General features: G+C 48.3%; 1 pseudogene; it reads left to right on the top strand.

The window, feature by feature from the left end:
* Nucleotides 1-15,000, top strand: part of LOC138863221 (alkylglycerol monooxygenase-like) — a 32,542-nt pseudogene that overhangs the window by 16,329 nt on the left and 1,213 nt on the right.

Raw genomic sequence — 15,000 nt, 5'->3', positions numbered from 1 at the left:
CTTCGCTTCATTCATTTAATCTTTTTCATTTTTTTTTTTCAATCCATCCATTCATTATATTCACTCATTTCACTTAATTTAATTCGTAGTTTCCTTGCTGTTCTCACATTTGGTTCTATTCCTTCACTCTATCCATTCATTTCATTCACTCTATTCTTTTATTTCATTCACTCTATTTATTCATTTCTTTCAGTCTATCCATTCATTATATTCATTCACTCTATCCATTAATTTCATTCACTCTATTCATTCATTTCATTCACTCTATCCATTCATTTCATTCACTCTATCCATTCATTTCATTCACTCTATCCATTCATTTCATTCACTCTATCCATTCATTTCATTCACTCTATCCATTCATTTCATTCACTCTATCTATTCATTTCTTTCAGTCTATCCATTCATTATATTCATTCATCTCAATTTCATTCACTCTATCCGTTCATTTCTTTCACTCTATCCATTCATTTCAATTTCATTCACTCTATCCACTAATTTCATTCACTCTATCCATTTATTTCATTCACTCTATCTATTCATTTCTTTCAGTCTATCCATTCATTATATTCATTCATCTCAATTTCATTCACTCTATCCACTTATTTCATTCTCTATCTATTCATTTCTTTCAGTCTATCCATTCATTCACTCTATCCATTAATTTCATTCACTCAATTCATTTTTTTCAATCAATCCATTCATTTCAATTTCATTCACTCTATCCATCCACTTTATTCACTCTATCCACTAATTTCATTCACTCTGTCCATTCACTTCCTTCACTCTATCCATTCGCTTCATTCACACTATCCATTCGCTTCATTCACTCTATCCATTCGCTTCATTCACACTATCCATTCACTTCCTTCACTCTATCCATTCACTTCCTTCACTCTATCCATTCATTATATTCATTCATCTCAATTCATTCACTCTATTTATTTACTTGAATCTATCCATTTATCTCAATTTCATTTACTCTATTTATTTATTTATCTATCCATTCATCTCATTTTCATTCACTCTATCCATTCGCTTCCTTCACCTCTTCCACTCCCCCGTTCGCAGGTTCCTCACCGTGGGCTTCATCCTGCTAGGATACGAGTGGTTGTACCAATGGCGGATCCTGGACTGGGCTTGGGACTCGCTCGTCACTTGGTGGGCATCGCTCCTACTGGTTGACATGTGCTACTACTGGGTCCATCGCGCTAACCATGGTAATTGGTGGTCGTTGGGGTGGTTGGGTGGTCGTCTCTTGGTTCTTGGATCTTTGTTCATCGCGCTAACCATGGTAATTGATGGTCGTTGGGTGGTTGGATGGTCGTCTTTTGGTTCTTGGGTTGTTCATCGCGCTAACCATGGTAATTGGTGGTCGTTGGGTGGTTGGGTGGTCGTCTCTTGGTTCTTGGGTCTTTGTTCATGGCGCTGACCATGGTAATTGGTGGTCGTTGGGTGGTTGGATGGTCGTCTCTTGGGTCTTGGGTCTTTGTTCATCGCGCTAACCATGGTAATTGATGGTCGTTGGGTGGTTGGGTGGTCGTCTCTTGGTTCTTGGGTCTTTGTTCATCGCGCTAACCATGGTAATTGATGGTCGTTGGGTGGTTGGGTGGTCGTCTCTTGGTTCTTGGGTTGTTCATCGCGCTAACCATGGTAATTGATGGTCGTTGGGTGGTTGGATGGTCGTCTCTTGGTTCTTGGGTTGTTCATGGCGCTAACCATGGTAATTGATGGTCGTTGGATGGTCGTCTCTTGGTTCTTGGGTTGTTCGTCGCGCTAACCATGGTAATTGATGGTCGTTGGATGGTTGGGTGGTCGTCTCTTGGTTCTTGGGTCTTTATTCATCGCGCTAACTATGGTAATTGATGGTCGTTGGATGGTCGTCTCTTGGTTCTTGGGTTGTCCATAGCGCTAACTATGGTAATTGATGGTCGTTGGGTGGTTGGGTGGTCGTCTCTTGGGTCTTGGGTTGTTCATGGCGCTAACCATGGTAATTGATGGTCGTTGGGTGGTTGGATGGTCGTCTCTTGGTTCTTGGGTTGTTCATCGCGCTAACCATGGTAATTGATGGTCGTTGGGTGGTCGTCTCTTGGTTCTTGGGTTGTCCATAGCGCTAACTATGGTAATTGATGGTCGTTGGGTGGTTGGGTGGTCGTCTCTTGGGTCTTGGGTTGTTCATGGCGCTAACCATGGTAATTGATGGTCGTTGGGTGGTTGGGTGGTCGTCTCTTGGGTCTTGGGTCTTTGTTCATCGCGCTAACCATGGTAATTGATGGTCGTTGGGTGGTTGGATGGTCGTCTCTTGGTTCTTGGGTTGTTCATCGCGCTAACCATGGTAATTGATGGTCGTTGGATGGTCGTCTCTTGGTTCTTGGGTTGTCCATAGCGCTAACTATGGTAATTGATGGTCGTTGGGTGGTTGGGTGGTCGTCTCTTGGGTCTTGGGTTGTTCATGGCGCTAACCATGGTAATTGATGGTCGTTGGGTGGTCGTCTCTTGGTTCTTGGGTTGTCCATAGCGCTAACTATGGTAATTGATGGTCGTTGGGTGGTTGGGTGGTCGTCTCTTGGGTCTTGGGTTGTTCATGGCGCTAACCATGGTAATTGATGGTCGTTGGATGGTCGTCTCTTGGTTCTTGGGTTGTCCATAGCGCTAACTATGGTAATTGATGGTCGTTGGGTGGTTGGGTGGTCGTCTCTTGGGTCTTGGGTCTTTGTTCATCGCGCTAACCATGGTAATTGATGGTCGTTGGGTGGTTGGATGGTCGTCTCTTGGTTCTTGGGTTGTTCATCGCGCTAACCATGGTAATTGATGGTCGTTGGATGGTCGTCTCTTGGTTCTTGGGTTGTCCATAGCGCTAACTATGGTAATTGATGGTCGTTGGGTGGTTGGGTGGTCGTCTCTTGGGTCTTGGGTTGTTCATGGCGCTAACCATGGTAATTGATGGTCGTTGGGTGGTTGGGTGGTCGTCTCTTGGGTCTTGGGTCTTTGTTCATCGCGCTAACCATGGTAATTGATGGTCGTTGGATGGTCGTCTCTTGGTTCTTGGGTTGTCCATAGCGCTAACTATGGTAATTGATGGTCGTTGGGTGGTTGGGTGGTCGTCTCTTGGGTCTTGGGTTGTTCATGGCGCTAACCATGGTAATTGATGGTCGTTGGGTGGTTGGGTGGTCGTCTCTTGGGTCTTGGGTCTTTGTTCATCGCGCTAACCATGGTAATTGATGGTCGTTGGATGGTTGGATGGTCGTCTCTTGGTTCTTGGGTTGTTCATCGCGCTAACCATGGTAATTGATGGTCGTTGGGTGGTTGGGTGGTCGTCTCTTGGGTCTTGGGTTGTTCATGGCGCTAACCATGGTAATTGATGGTCGTTGGGTGGTTGGGTGGTCGTCTCTTGGGTCTTGGGTCTTTGTTCATCGCGCTAACCATGGTAATTGATGGTCGTTGGGTGGTTGGATGGTCGTCTCTTGGTTCTTGGGTCTTTGTTCATCGCGCTAACCATGGTAGTTGATGGTCGTTGGGTGGTTGGGTGGTCGTCTCTTGGTTCTTGGGTTGTTCATCGCGCTAACCATGGTAATTGATGGTCGTTGGGTGGTTGGGTGGTCGTCTCTTGGTTCTTGGGTCTTTGTTCATCGCGCTAACCATGGTAATTGATGGTCGTTGGGTGGTTGGATGGTCGTCTCTTGGTTCTTGGGTTGTTCATCGCGCTAACCATGGTAATTGATGGTCGTTGGGTGGTTGGGTGGTCGTCTCTTGGGTCTTGGGTTGTTCATGGCGCTAACCATGGTAATTGATGGTCGTTGGGTGGTTGGGTGGTCGTCTCTTGGGTCTTGGGTCTTTGTTCATCGCGCTAACCATGGTAATTGATGGTCGTTGGGTGGTTGGATGGTCGTCTCTTGGTTCTTGGGTCTTTGTTCATCGCGCTAACCATGGTAGTTGATGGTCGTTGGGTGGTTGGGTGGTCGTCTCTTGGTTCTTGGGTTGTTCATCGCGCTAACCATGGTAATTGATGGTCGGTGGGTGGTTGGATGGTCGTCTCTTGGGTCTTGGGTCTTTGTTCATCGCGCTAACCATGGTAATTGATGGTCGTTGGGTGGTTGGATGGTCGTCTCTTGGTTCTTGGGTCTTTGTTCATCGCGCTAACCATGGTAGTTGATGGTCGTTGGGTGGTTGGGTGGTCGTCTCTTGGTTCTTGGGTTGTTCATCGCGCTAACCATGGTAATTGATGGTCGGTGGGTGGTTGGGTGGTCGTCTCTTGGTTCTTGGGTCTTTGTTCATCGCGCTAACCATGGTAATTGATGGTCGTTGGGTGGTTGGGTGGTCGTCTCTTGGTTCTTGGGTCTTTGTTCATCGCGCTAACCACGGTAATTGATGGTCGTTGGGTGGTTGGGTGGTCGTCCTTTGGTTCTTGGGTCTTTGTTCATCGCGCTAACCATGGTAATTGATGGTCGTTGGGTGGTTGGGTGGTCGTCTCTTGGTTCTTGGGTTGTTCATCGCGCTAACCATGGTAATTGATGGTCGTTGGGTGGTTGGGTGACCGTCTCTTGGTTCTTGGGTCTTTGTTCATCGCGCTAACCACGGTAATTGATGGTCGTTGGGTGGTTGGGTGGTCGTCTCTTGGTTCTTGGGTCTTTGTTCATCGCGCTAACCATGGTAATTGATGGTCGTTGGATGGTCGTCTCTTGGTTCTTGGGTCTTTGTCCATCGCGCTAACCATGGTAATTGATGGTCGTTGGGGTGGTTGGGTGGTCGTCTCTTGGTTCTTGGGTTGTTCATCGCGCTAATCATGGTAATTGATGGTCGTTGGGTGGTTGGGTGGTCGTCTTTTGGTTCTTGGGTCTTTGTTCATCGCGCTAACTATGGTGATTGATGGTCGTTGGGTGGTTGGGTGGTCGTCTCTTGGTTCTTGGGTTGTTCATCGCGCTAACCATGGTAATTGATGGTCGTTGGGTGGTTGGGTGGTCGTCTCTTCGTTCTTGGGTTGTTCATCGCGCTAACCATGGTAATTGATGGTCGTTGGGTGGTTGGGTGGTCGTCTCTTGGTTCTTGGGTCTTTGTTCATGGCGCTGACCATGGTAATTGGTGGTCGTTGGGTGGTTGGGTGGTCGTCTCTTGGTTCTTGGGTCTTTGTCCATCGCGCTAACCACGGTAATTGATGGTCGTTGGGTGGTCGTCTCTTGGTTCTTGGGTCTTTGTTCATCGCGCTAACCATGGTAATTGATGGTCGTTGGGTGGTTGGATGGTCGTCTCTTGGTTCTTGGGTTGTTCATCGTGCTAACCATGGTAATTGATGGTCGTTGGGTGGTCGTCTCTTGGTTCTTGGGTTGTTCATCGTGCTAACCATGGTAATTGATGGTCGTTGGGTGGTTGGATGGTCGTCTCTTGGTTCTTGGGTCTTTGTTCATCGCGCTAACCATGGTAATTGATGGTCGTTGGGTGGTTGGGTGGTCGTCTCTTGGTTCTTGGGTCTTTGTCCATCGCGCTAACCACGGTAATTGATGGTCGTTGGGTGGTCGTCTCTTGGTTCTTGGGTCTTTGTTCATCGCGCTAACCATGGTAATTGATGGTCGTTGGGTGGTTGGATGGTCGTCTCTTGGTTCTTGGGTTGTTCATCGTGCTAACCATGGTAATTGATGGTCGTTGGGTGGTCGTCTCTTGGTTCTTGGGTTGTTCATCGTGCTAACCATGGTAATTGATGGTGGTTGGGTGGTCGTCTCTTGGGTCTTGGGTCTTTGTTCATCGCGCTAACCACGGTAATTGATGGTCGTTGGGTGGTTGGGTGGTCGTCTCTTGGTTCTTGGGTCTTTGTTCATCGCGCTAACCATGGTAATTGATGGTCGTTGGGTGGTTGGGTGGTCGTCTCTTGGTTCTTGGGTCTTTGTTCATCGCGCTAACTATGGTAATTGATGGTCGTTGGGTGGTTGGATGGTCGTCTTTTGGGTCTAGGGTTGTTCATCGCGCTAACTATGGTAATTGATGGTCGTTGGGTGGTTGGGTGGTCGTCTCTTGGTTCTTGGGTCTTTGTTCATCGCGCTAACCATGGTAATTGATGGTCGTTGGGTGGTTGGGTGGTCGTCTCTTGGTTCTTGGGTTGTTCATCGCGCTAACCATGGTAATTGAAGGTCGTTGGGTTGTTGGATGGTCGTCTTTTGGGTTTTGGGTCTTTGTTCATCGCGCTAACCATGGTAATTGATGGTCGTTGGGTGGTTGGGTGGTCGTCTCTTGGTTCTTGGGTTGTTCATCGCGCTAACCATGGTAATTGATGGTCGTTGGGTGGTTGGGTGGTCGTCTCTTGGGTCTAGGGTCTTTGTTCATCGCGCTAGCCATGGTAATTGATGGTCGTTGGGTGGTTGGGTGGTCGTCCTTTGGTTCTTGGGTTGTTCATCGCGCTAACCATGGTAATTGATGGTCGTTGGGTGGTTGGGTGGTCGTCTCTTGGTTCTTGGGTTGTTCATCGCGCTAACCATGGTAATTGATGGTCGTTGGGTGGTTGGGTGGTCGTCTCTTGGTTCTTGGGTTGTTCATCGCGCTAACCATGGTAATTGATGGTCGTTGGGTGGTTGGGTGGTAGTCTCTTGGTTCTTGGGTCTTTGTCCATCGCGCTAACCATGGTAATTGATGGTCGTTGGGTGGTCGGGTGGTCGTCTCTTGGTTCTTGGGTCTTTGTTCATCGCGCTAACCATGGTAATTGATGGTCGTTGGGTGGTTGGGTGGTCGTCTCTTGGTTCTTGGGTCTTTGTTCATCGCGCTAACCACGGTAATTGATGGTCGTTGGGTGGTTGGATGGTCGTCTCTTGGGTCTTGGGTCTTTGTTCATCGCGCTAACCATGGTGATTGATGGTCGTTGGGTGGTTGGGTGGTCGTCTCTTGGTTCTTGGGTTGTTCATCGCGCTAACCATGGTAATTGATGGTCGTTGGGTGGTTGGGTGGTCGTCTCTTGGTTCTTGGGTTGTTCATCGCGCTAACCATGGTAATTGATGGTCGTTGGGTGGTTGGGTGGTCGTCTCTTGGTTCTTGGGTTGTTCATCGCGCTAACCATGGTAATTGATGGTCGTTGGGTGGTTGGGTGGTCGTCTCTTGGTTCTTGGGTTGTTCATCGCGCTAACCATGGTAATTGATGGTCGTTGGGTGGTTGGATGGTCGTCTCTTGGTTCTTGGGTTGTTCATCGTGCTAACCATGGTAATTGATGGTCGTTGGGTGGTCGTCTCTTGGTTCTTGGGTTGTTCATCGTGCTAACCATGGTAATTGATGGTCGTTGGGTGGTCGTCTCTTGGGTCTTGGGTCTTTGTTCATCGCGCTAACCACGGTAATTGATGGTCGTTGGGTGGTTGGGTGGTCGTCTCTTGGTTCTTGGGTCTTTGTTCATCGCGCTAACCATGGTAATTGATGGTCGTTGGGTGGTTGGGTGGTCGTCTCTTGGTTCTTGGGTCTTTGTTCATCGCGCTAACTATGGTAATTGATGGTCGTTGGGTGGTTGGATGGTCGTCTTTTGGGTCTAGGGTTGTTCATCGCGCTAACTATGGTAATTGATGGTCGTTGGGTGGTTGGGTGGTCGTCTCTTGGTTCTTGGGTCTTTGTTCATCGCGCTAACCATGGTAATTGATGGTCGTTGGGTGGTTGGGTGGTCGTCTCTTGGTTCTTGGGTTGTTCATCGCGCTAACCATGGTAATTGAAGGTCGTTGGGTTGTTGGATGGTCGTCTTTTGGGTTTTGGGTCTTTGTTCATCGCGCTAACCATGGTAATTGATGGTCGTTGGGTGGTTGGGTGGTCGTCTCTTGGTTCTTGGGTTGTTCATCGCGCTAACCATGGTAATTGATGGTCGTTGGGTGGTTGGGTGGTCGTCTCTTGGGTCTAGGGTCTTTGTTCATCGCGCTAGCCATGGTAATTGATGGTCGTTGGGTGGTTGGGTGGTCGTCCTTTGGTTCTTGGGTTGTTCATCGCGCTAACCATGGTAATTGATGGTCGTTGGGTGGTTGGGTGGTCGTCTCTTGGTTCTTGGGTTGTTCATCGCGCTAACCATGGTAATTGATGGTCGTTGGGTGGTTGGGTGGTCGTCTCTTGGTTCTTGGGTTGTTCATCGCGCTAACCATGGTAATTGATGGTCGTTGGGTGGTTGGGTGGTAGTCTCTTGGTTCTTGGGTCTTTGTCCATCGCGCTAACCATGGTAATTGATGGTCGTTGGGTGGTCGGGTGGTCGTCTCTTGGTTCTTGGGTCTTTGTTCATCGCGCTAACCATGGTAATTGATGGTCGTTGGGTGGTTGGGTGGTCGTCTCTTGGTTCTTGGGTCTTTGTTCATCGCGCTAACCAGGTAGGTTGGTTGGATGGTGTTTTGGGTTAGGGTTGTTAGGTATAGGTATGGTGGTTTTTTGGGGGTTGGGTGGTCTCTCTTGGTTTTTGGGGTTTTTTTTCCATGGTAACCATGGTTTTTCTTTTTTTCTCTCTTTTTTTTGGTTTTCCCCCCTTTCCTTTTAATTTTCTTTTTTTTCTTTTTTGGGGTTTTTCTTTTTCATCCCTTTCCTTAAATTTTCTTGGGTTTGGTTCTCCTTTTTTTGGGTTTTCTCCCTCCTTTTTTCTTGGGGGTTTGGTGTGCCTTTGGGTCTGGGTTTTTTTCACCGGCACCCCGGAATTGACCCTTGGGGTTTGGGGTGGGCCTTTTTTTGGTTTACGGCTAACCAGGTAATTAGGCCCCGTTGGGCCCTTTTTCGGGTTGACCCAAAACCTTGGTTTGAGGTTTTGTTTTTCTTTTGGGTTCGGGTTTTACCCCGCTCCAGGAATTGGGGTTTGGGTGGGGGAGTTTTGGGCCCGGGCCGTATGGCTCCGGGTTAATGTTCGGGCCCCGTCCGCTCTGGTTTTTGTTGTCCCCCAACCTGGAATTGGTCTTGGTGGGTCGCCTGGGTTTGCCCTTTTCATCGGACCCCCCTAAGGTTTCCGTGTGAAAGTCGCTGGGTCGGTCCTTGTTTTGCCCACTTGTAAATGTTTTGGGTGCTCCCCCGTTGTTAAAGGTTAAAAATTGGTAAAAAAGTCTTGTTTGTGGCGGGGCCCCGGGCCCCACCCCTTTTCAGAAATGATGTGTTTGTTTTCTTGTTTGGTTCTTTTCGCAAAACCAAACCCCCCCCCCCCCCGTGCCTCCCCCCCCCCCCCCGTAAGCCAACCAGTAACCTTTTCATTCCTTCTTCCCTCCTTTTCCTCCCTCTCTTTGTTTTCCTCCATCCTTCCATCCTTTTCCTTATTTCTTCCTTCTTTCCGTCCCTCCTTCCCACCTTTTCCTCACTCCTTCCCTGCTTTTCCTTCCTTCTTTCCTCCTCCTCCTTTCTTGTCAGGTGACCGTATAGCCTGAGTTGAGATCCTGGATTGTGCGACCGTTGACACGGTCCCGCCAACTGTACCCCATGATCCGGTGCAAGGACCTATTACAAAAGGCATCAAGACGTGACTCCAAGGCACAGGATAATGTCCAGGTTCACCGTATAGCAAAACAGGCATTATCAGGCCTGAAGACACATACCTTGGGTCCTTCTGCACAGGTACCGACATCTCAAAATACTCTTGTCGAAGAGTTCATGACCCCGCTGCCAGGCCAATCCGTCTGCTTACTTCCTGGTCTGACAGCCCAGAGTTATGAACTACACGACCAAGGTATGTAAAGCTCTCTGTGACTTCAATGTCCTCGCCGCAAGCACGTACCGACTCTAGGTTCTCCTAGTATGTCCCCCAAGTCCTGGAACTTGGTCTTGGTCCAGGAGACCTCTAGACCCAAGGGCTTTGTCCCATTACTAAATGCATCGAGAGCCACCACTAAGGATTCCAAGGACTGAGATAGAATAGCAACACCGTCAGCAAAGTCAGGGTCGGTAACCTTGATATTGCCCAGCGTTGCTCCACAATGACTTTGAACAGTAGCTCTGCCCAGTATCCAGTCCATGCAAGTGTTGAAAAGAGTTGGTGCAAGGACACAGTCTTGCCTCACTCCTGAACTGACAGGAAAGAAGCTCGACAGGCCCCCACCACACTTTACAGCAAATGATGATGATAATAATGATAATATAATAAAAACTATCAGTAATTAGTGTCCTCGGCTTCGCTAAACCAACCCCTCACACCCAACCCAAGCTACCCCAGACCTCTCTACCCCCACCCCGTAAGCCAATCCACGACCTCAACCGCGACCTTTCAACCGACTTCCCTTCCCTGCAGAAATCAACTTCCTCTGGGCGTCCACCTGGGTCCACCATTCCTCCGAGGACTTCACGCTCTCGTCGGCCCTCCGTCTCTCCATTCCCAGCGTCTCGTCCACTTCGGCTTTTATCAGCCCTTGCCCTCCTCGGCATTCCGAAGACGTCGGTGGTGGTTCACTTGGGGTTAAACTACCTCTTCCAGTTCTGGGTTCATACCGATGTGATTCGGAAGCCTGGGACGCGCGAGTGGGTTTTCTGCACGCCCTCGCACCACAGGGTTCACCATGGTAAGGAAGAGAGAGAGAGAGGGAGGGTGGGAGGGAGGGAGGGAGGGAGAGAGAGAGAGAGAGAGAGAGAGAGAGAGAGAGAGAGAGAGAGAGAGAGAGAGAGAGAGAGAGAGAGAGAGAGAGAGAGAGAGAGGAGGGTTTTCTGCACGCCTCGCACCACAGGGGAAGTTCACCATGGTAAGGAAGAGAGAGAGAGAGAGAGAGAGAGAGAGACAGAGAGAGAGAGAGAGAGAGAGAGAGAGAGAGAGAGAGAGAGAGAGAGAGAGAGAGAGAGAGAAAGGGTTTTCTGCACGCCCCCTGCACCACAGGGTTCACCATGGGCGGAAGAGAGAGAGAGAGAGAGAGAGAGAGAGAGAGAGAGAGAGAGAGAGAGAGAGAGAGAGAGAAAGGCTTCCTCGCACCACAGGTTCACCATGGTAAGGAAGAGAGAGAGAGAGAGAGAGAGAGAGAGAGAGAGAGAGAGAGAGAGAGAGAGAGAGAGAGAGAGAGAGAGAGAGAGAGAGAGAGAGAGAAAGGGTTTCTGCACGCCCTCGCACCACAGGGTTCACTATGGTAAGGAAGAGAGAGAGAGAGAGAGAGAGAGAGAGAGAGAGAGAGAGAGAGAGAGAGAGAGAGAGAGAGAGAGAGAGAGAGAGAGAGAGAAAGGTTTTCTGCACGCCCTCGGCACCACAGGGTTCACCATGGTAAGGAAGAGAGAGAGAGAGAGAGAGAGAGAGAGAGAGAGAGAGAGAGAGAGAGAGAGAGAGAGAGAGAGGGAGAGAGAGAGAGAGAGAGAGAGAGAGAGAGAGAGAGAGAGAGAGAGAGAGAGAGAGAGAGAGAGAGAGAGAGAGAGAAGGGCTTTTCTGCACGCCCTCGCACCACAGGGTTCACCAGCAAGGAAGAGAGAGAGAGAGAGAGAGAGAGAGAGAGAGAGAGAGAGAGAGAGAGAGAGAGAGAGAGAGAGAGAGAGAGAGAAAGGGTTTTCTGCACGCCTCGGCACCACAGGGTTCACCATGGTAAGGAAGAGAGAGAGAGAGAGAGAGAGAGAGAGAGAGAGAGAGAGAGAGAGAGAGAGAGAGAGAGAGAGAGAGAGAGAGAGAGAGAGAGAGAGAGAGAGAAAGGGTTTTCTGCACGCCCTCGCACCACAGGGTTCACCATGGTAAGGAAGAGAGAGAGAGAGAGAGAGAGAGAGAGAGAGAGAGAGAGAGAGAGAGAGAGAGAGAGAGAGAGAGAGAGAGAGAGAGAGAGAGAGAGAGAGAAAGGGTTTCTGCACGCTCGGCACCATGTGGTTCACTATGGTAAGGAAGAGAGAGAGAGAGAGAGAGAGAGAGAGAGAGAGAGAGAGAGAGAGAGAGAGAGAGAGAGAGAGAGAGAGAGAGAGAGAGAGAGAGAGAGAGAGAGAAAGGGTTTTCTGCACGCCCGCACCACAGGTTCACCATGGTAAGGAAGAGAGAGAGAGAGAGAGAGAGAGAGAGAGAGAGAGAGAGAGAGAGAGAGAGAGAGAGAGAGAGAGAGAGAGAGAGAGAGAGAGAGAGAGAGAAAGGTTTTCTGCACGCCTCGGCACCACAGGGTTCACCATGCAGGGGAAGAGAGAGAGAGAGAGAGAGAGAGAGAGAGAGAGAGAGAGAGAGAGAGAGAGAGAGAGAGAGAGAGAGAGAGAGAGAGAGAGACAGACAGACAGACAGACAGAGAGAGAGAGGTGGGGTTCTGAGAGAGAGAGAGAGAGAGAGAGAGAGAGAGAGAGAGAGAGAGAGAGAGAGAGAGAGAGAGAGAGAGAGAGAGAGAGAGAGAGAGAAAGGGTTTTCTGCAAGCCTCTCGGCACCACAGGGTTCATGGTAAGGAAGAGAGAGAGAGAGAGAGAGAGAGAGAGAGAGAGAGAGAGAGAGAGAGAGAGAGAGAGAGAGAGAGAGAGAGAGAGAGAGGGAGAGAGAGAGAGAGAGAGAGAGAGAGAGAGAGAGAGAGAGAGAGAGAGAGAGAGAGAGAGAGAGAGAGAGAGAGAGAGAGAAAGGGTTTTCTGCAAGCCCTCGCACCACAGGGTAAGAAAGAGAGAAAGGGAGAGACAGAGATAAATAGATAGAGAGATAGATTGATAGACAGAGCGAGAGAGAGAGAGAAAGAAAGAAAGACAGACAAGCTCAAAGCCAAAGATTTAGAGGAACAGAAATAAAAAAGATATTTCAAAAAAAGAAAAGAAAAAAGAAATGCACTAACATACCAGGAAAGAGAAACACAAAGAGATATTTCGAACAGCATCACATCCTAAGGCTCCCTCCCTTTTTCTTCCCCCCTCTCTTTCCTCCCTTTTCCTTCCTCCCTCCTTTTTCGTTCCTTCCCCCTTCCCTTCTTTTCCGTCCCTCCTTCCTGCCTTTTCTTTCCCTCCTTTTCTCCTTTTCCGTCTTTCCTTCCCTCCCTTTCCCCTCCCTTTCCCTCCCTCCTTTCTTCACTCCCCCCTCATTCCCTCACACCTTCCCTCCCTCCTTCCCCCCCTCATTCCCTCCCATCTTCCTTCCCTCATTCCCTCTCACAGGATCCAACAAGTGGTGTCTGGACAAGAACTACGGCAGCGTCCTCATCATCTGGGACCGACTCTTCGGGACTTTCCAGGAGGAGAAAGAGGGCGAGGAGATCGTCTACGGACTCGTGGATCAACCTCAGTCCATGAACGGCGTCTGGCATGAGGTAGGGTCACTGGAGGTCAGTGCTGGAAGGAAGGTCAGAGGTCATGTATAGGTGTCTAAGGAGGTCATAGACAGGTGTTAGAGATAAGGGATGGATTTTGATAAGGGTAAAGGGAGGGCATGAGACAGAGGTTTTGGGTCATGAAAGAAGCACAGAGGTCAAAGGTGATTGAGGAAGTCATAAATAAAAAACTTTACATTTTATATTTCTTTCTCTCGCTCTCTCACTCTTCTTCACTGTCCCTCCCCTCCTCCTCCTTTCTCATTCACTCCTCTCCTCTCTCCCTCTCTCTCACTCCCCTCTCCCCCCTCCCTCTCCCTCACTCCCCTTCCCTTCTCCCTCACTCCACTCTCCCTCTCCCTCACTCTCATATCCCTCTCCTTCTCCCTCACTCCCCTTTCCCTCTCCCTTTCCGTCTCGTCTCCATCTATCTTGCAATCTTCCCGTTTCCTTATCCATCCACCTTGATATATATATGCATCTTCTTATCCACTTATCCGTCTTACTGTCTATCCATCTCCTTGTCCATCTTTCCGCCTCTTTATCTATCTATCCACCTTGATATATATCCGTCTCCGTCTATCTTGCTATCTATCCATCTCCTTATCCATCTATCCGTCTTCATATATATCGTTCCGTCTCCTTATCCATCTTTCTGTCTCTTTATCCATCTATCCACCTTAATATATATCCGTCTACTTACCCATCCATCTTGCTATCTATCCATCTCCTTATCCATCTGTATCCGTCTTCTTATCCATCTATCCGTCTCCGTAATTATCCATCCGTCTCCTCATCCCTCTCTCTCTCTCCCTCTCTCCGCCCCGCCCCCAGTTCTTCTACTTCGGCGAGGTCCTGCAGAAGGCGCGGGGCATGAGCAGCTGGAGCGACTCCCTGAGGGCGGTGTTCTACGGGCCCGGCTGGGTCCCCGGGGCGCCTCGCCTGGGGGACCCCGACGCCTTCCCGGACGTCAAGGCCCCCCGAGCCAAGTACGACCCCCAGGTGCCCCTGTGGAACGTGTGGTACTGCATAGTGCACCTGTTCCTCGCTCTGGTGTTCCAGCAGCTGCTTCACGCGCGGGTTATGGTGAGGTTATGGTGTTGTCCTGTTGGTGTTGTTGGTGTGTGTGTGTTTTTTTTTTTTCTCTCTCTGTTTGTTTGTTTGTGTGTGTGTTGTTGCTGTCTTTTTTTTCGTTCTTTTTTCTCTTTGTTTCGCTCGGTTTGTTTCTGTCTATGTATCGTTCGGTCTGTCTGTCTGTCTTTATCTCTCTTTCTCTCTCTCTCTTTATATATGTATATATATATATATATATATATATATATATATATATTAATTTATGTATATCTATTAATCTATCTCTATCTATAACCATTCATTTCTATCTATCTATCTATCTCTATCTCTATTTGTCTCTCTATCTATCTCTCTAACTATATCTATCTACCTTTTCATTTAATCCTAAGTCAGACTGAGCCTATTGTAAAAATTTTAATACACTGTGCTTTATTAAACATCAAACGAACTGAAAAATAATTATATTATCACCCAGAAGATAAAATAGCGTTAATGTTGATGAAACATAGATGACTCAGCATTTTTAATCAGTTTTTATTATACTTTTTATCTTTTTTTTATTTTTTTTCCATAAGGGTCATGCTCTCATGATTCGTATTTTTTCTATCATCTCTTTCTCGCTTATTATTCCCATTTTACGCTGATTTTTTTATTTTTTTTATTTATGTTTGTTTTTTTTACCTTTAGTCTTAAAACAATAACGATTTTTTTTTCTTTGTATATCACCTTATTTTATTTTTTTCACTTTTATTTATCTCTCTCTTTGTCTGTCTATCTGTCCCTCTCTCTCTCTCTCTCTCTCTCTCT

The sequence above is a fragment of the Penaeus vannamei genome, chromosome 11 (assembly GCF_042767895.1).
Source record: "Penaeus vannamei isolate JL-2024 chromosome 11, ASM4276789v1, whole genome shotgun sequence".
Classification (NCBI taxonomy): domain Eukaryota; kingdom Metazoa; phylum Arthropoda; class Malacostraca; order Decapoda; family Penaeidae; genus Penaeus; species Penaeus vannamei.
This window is presented reverse-complemented; position numbering and strand designations above follow the sequence as displayed.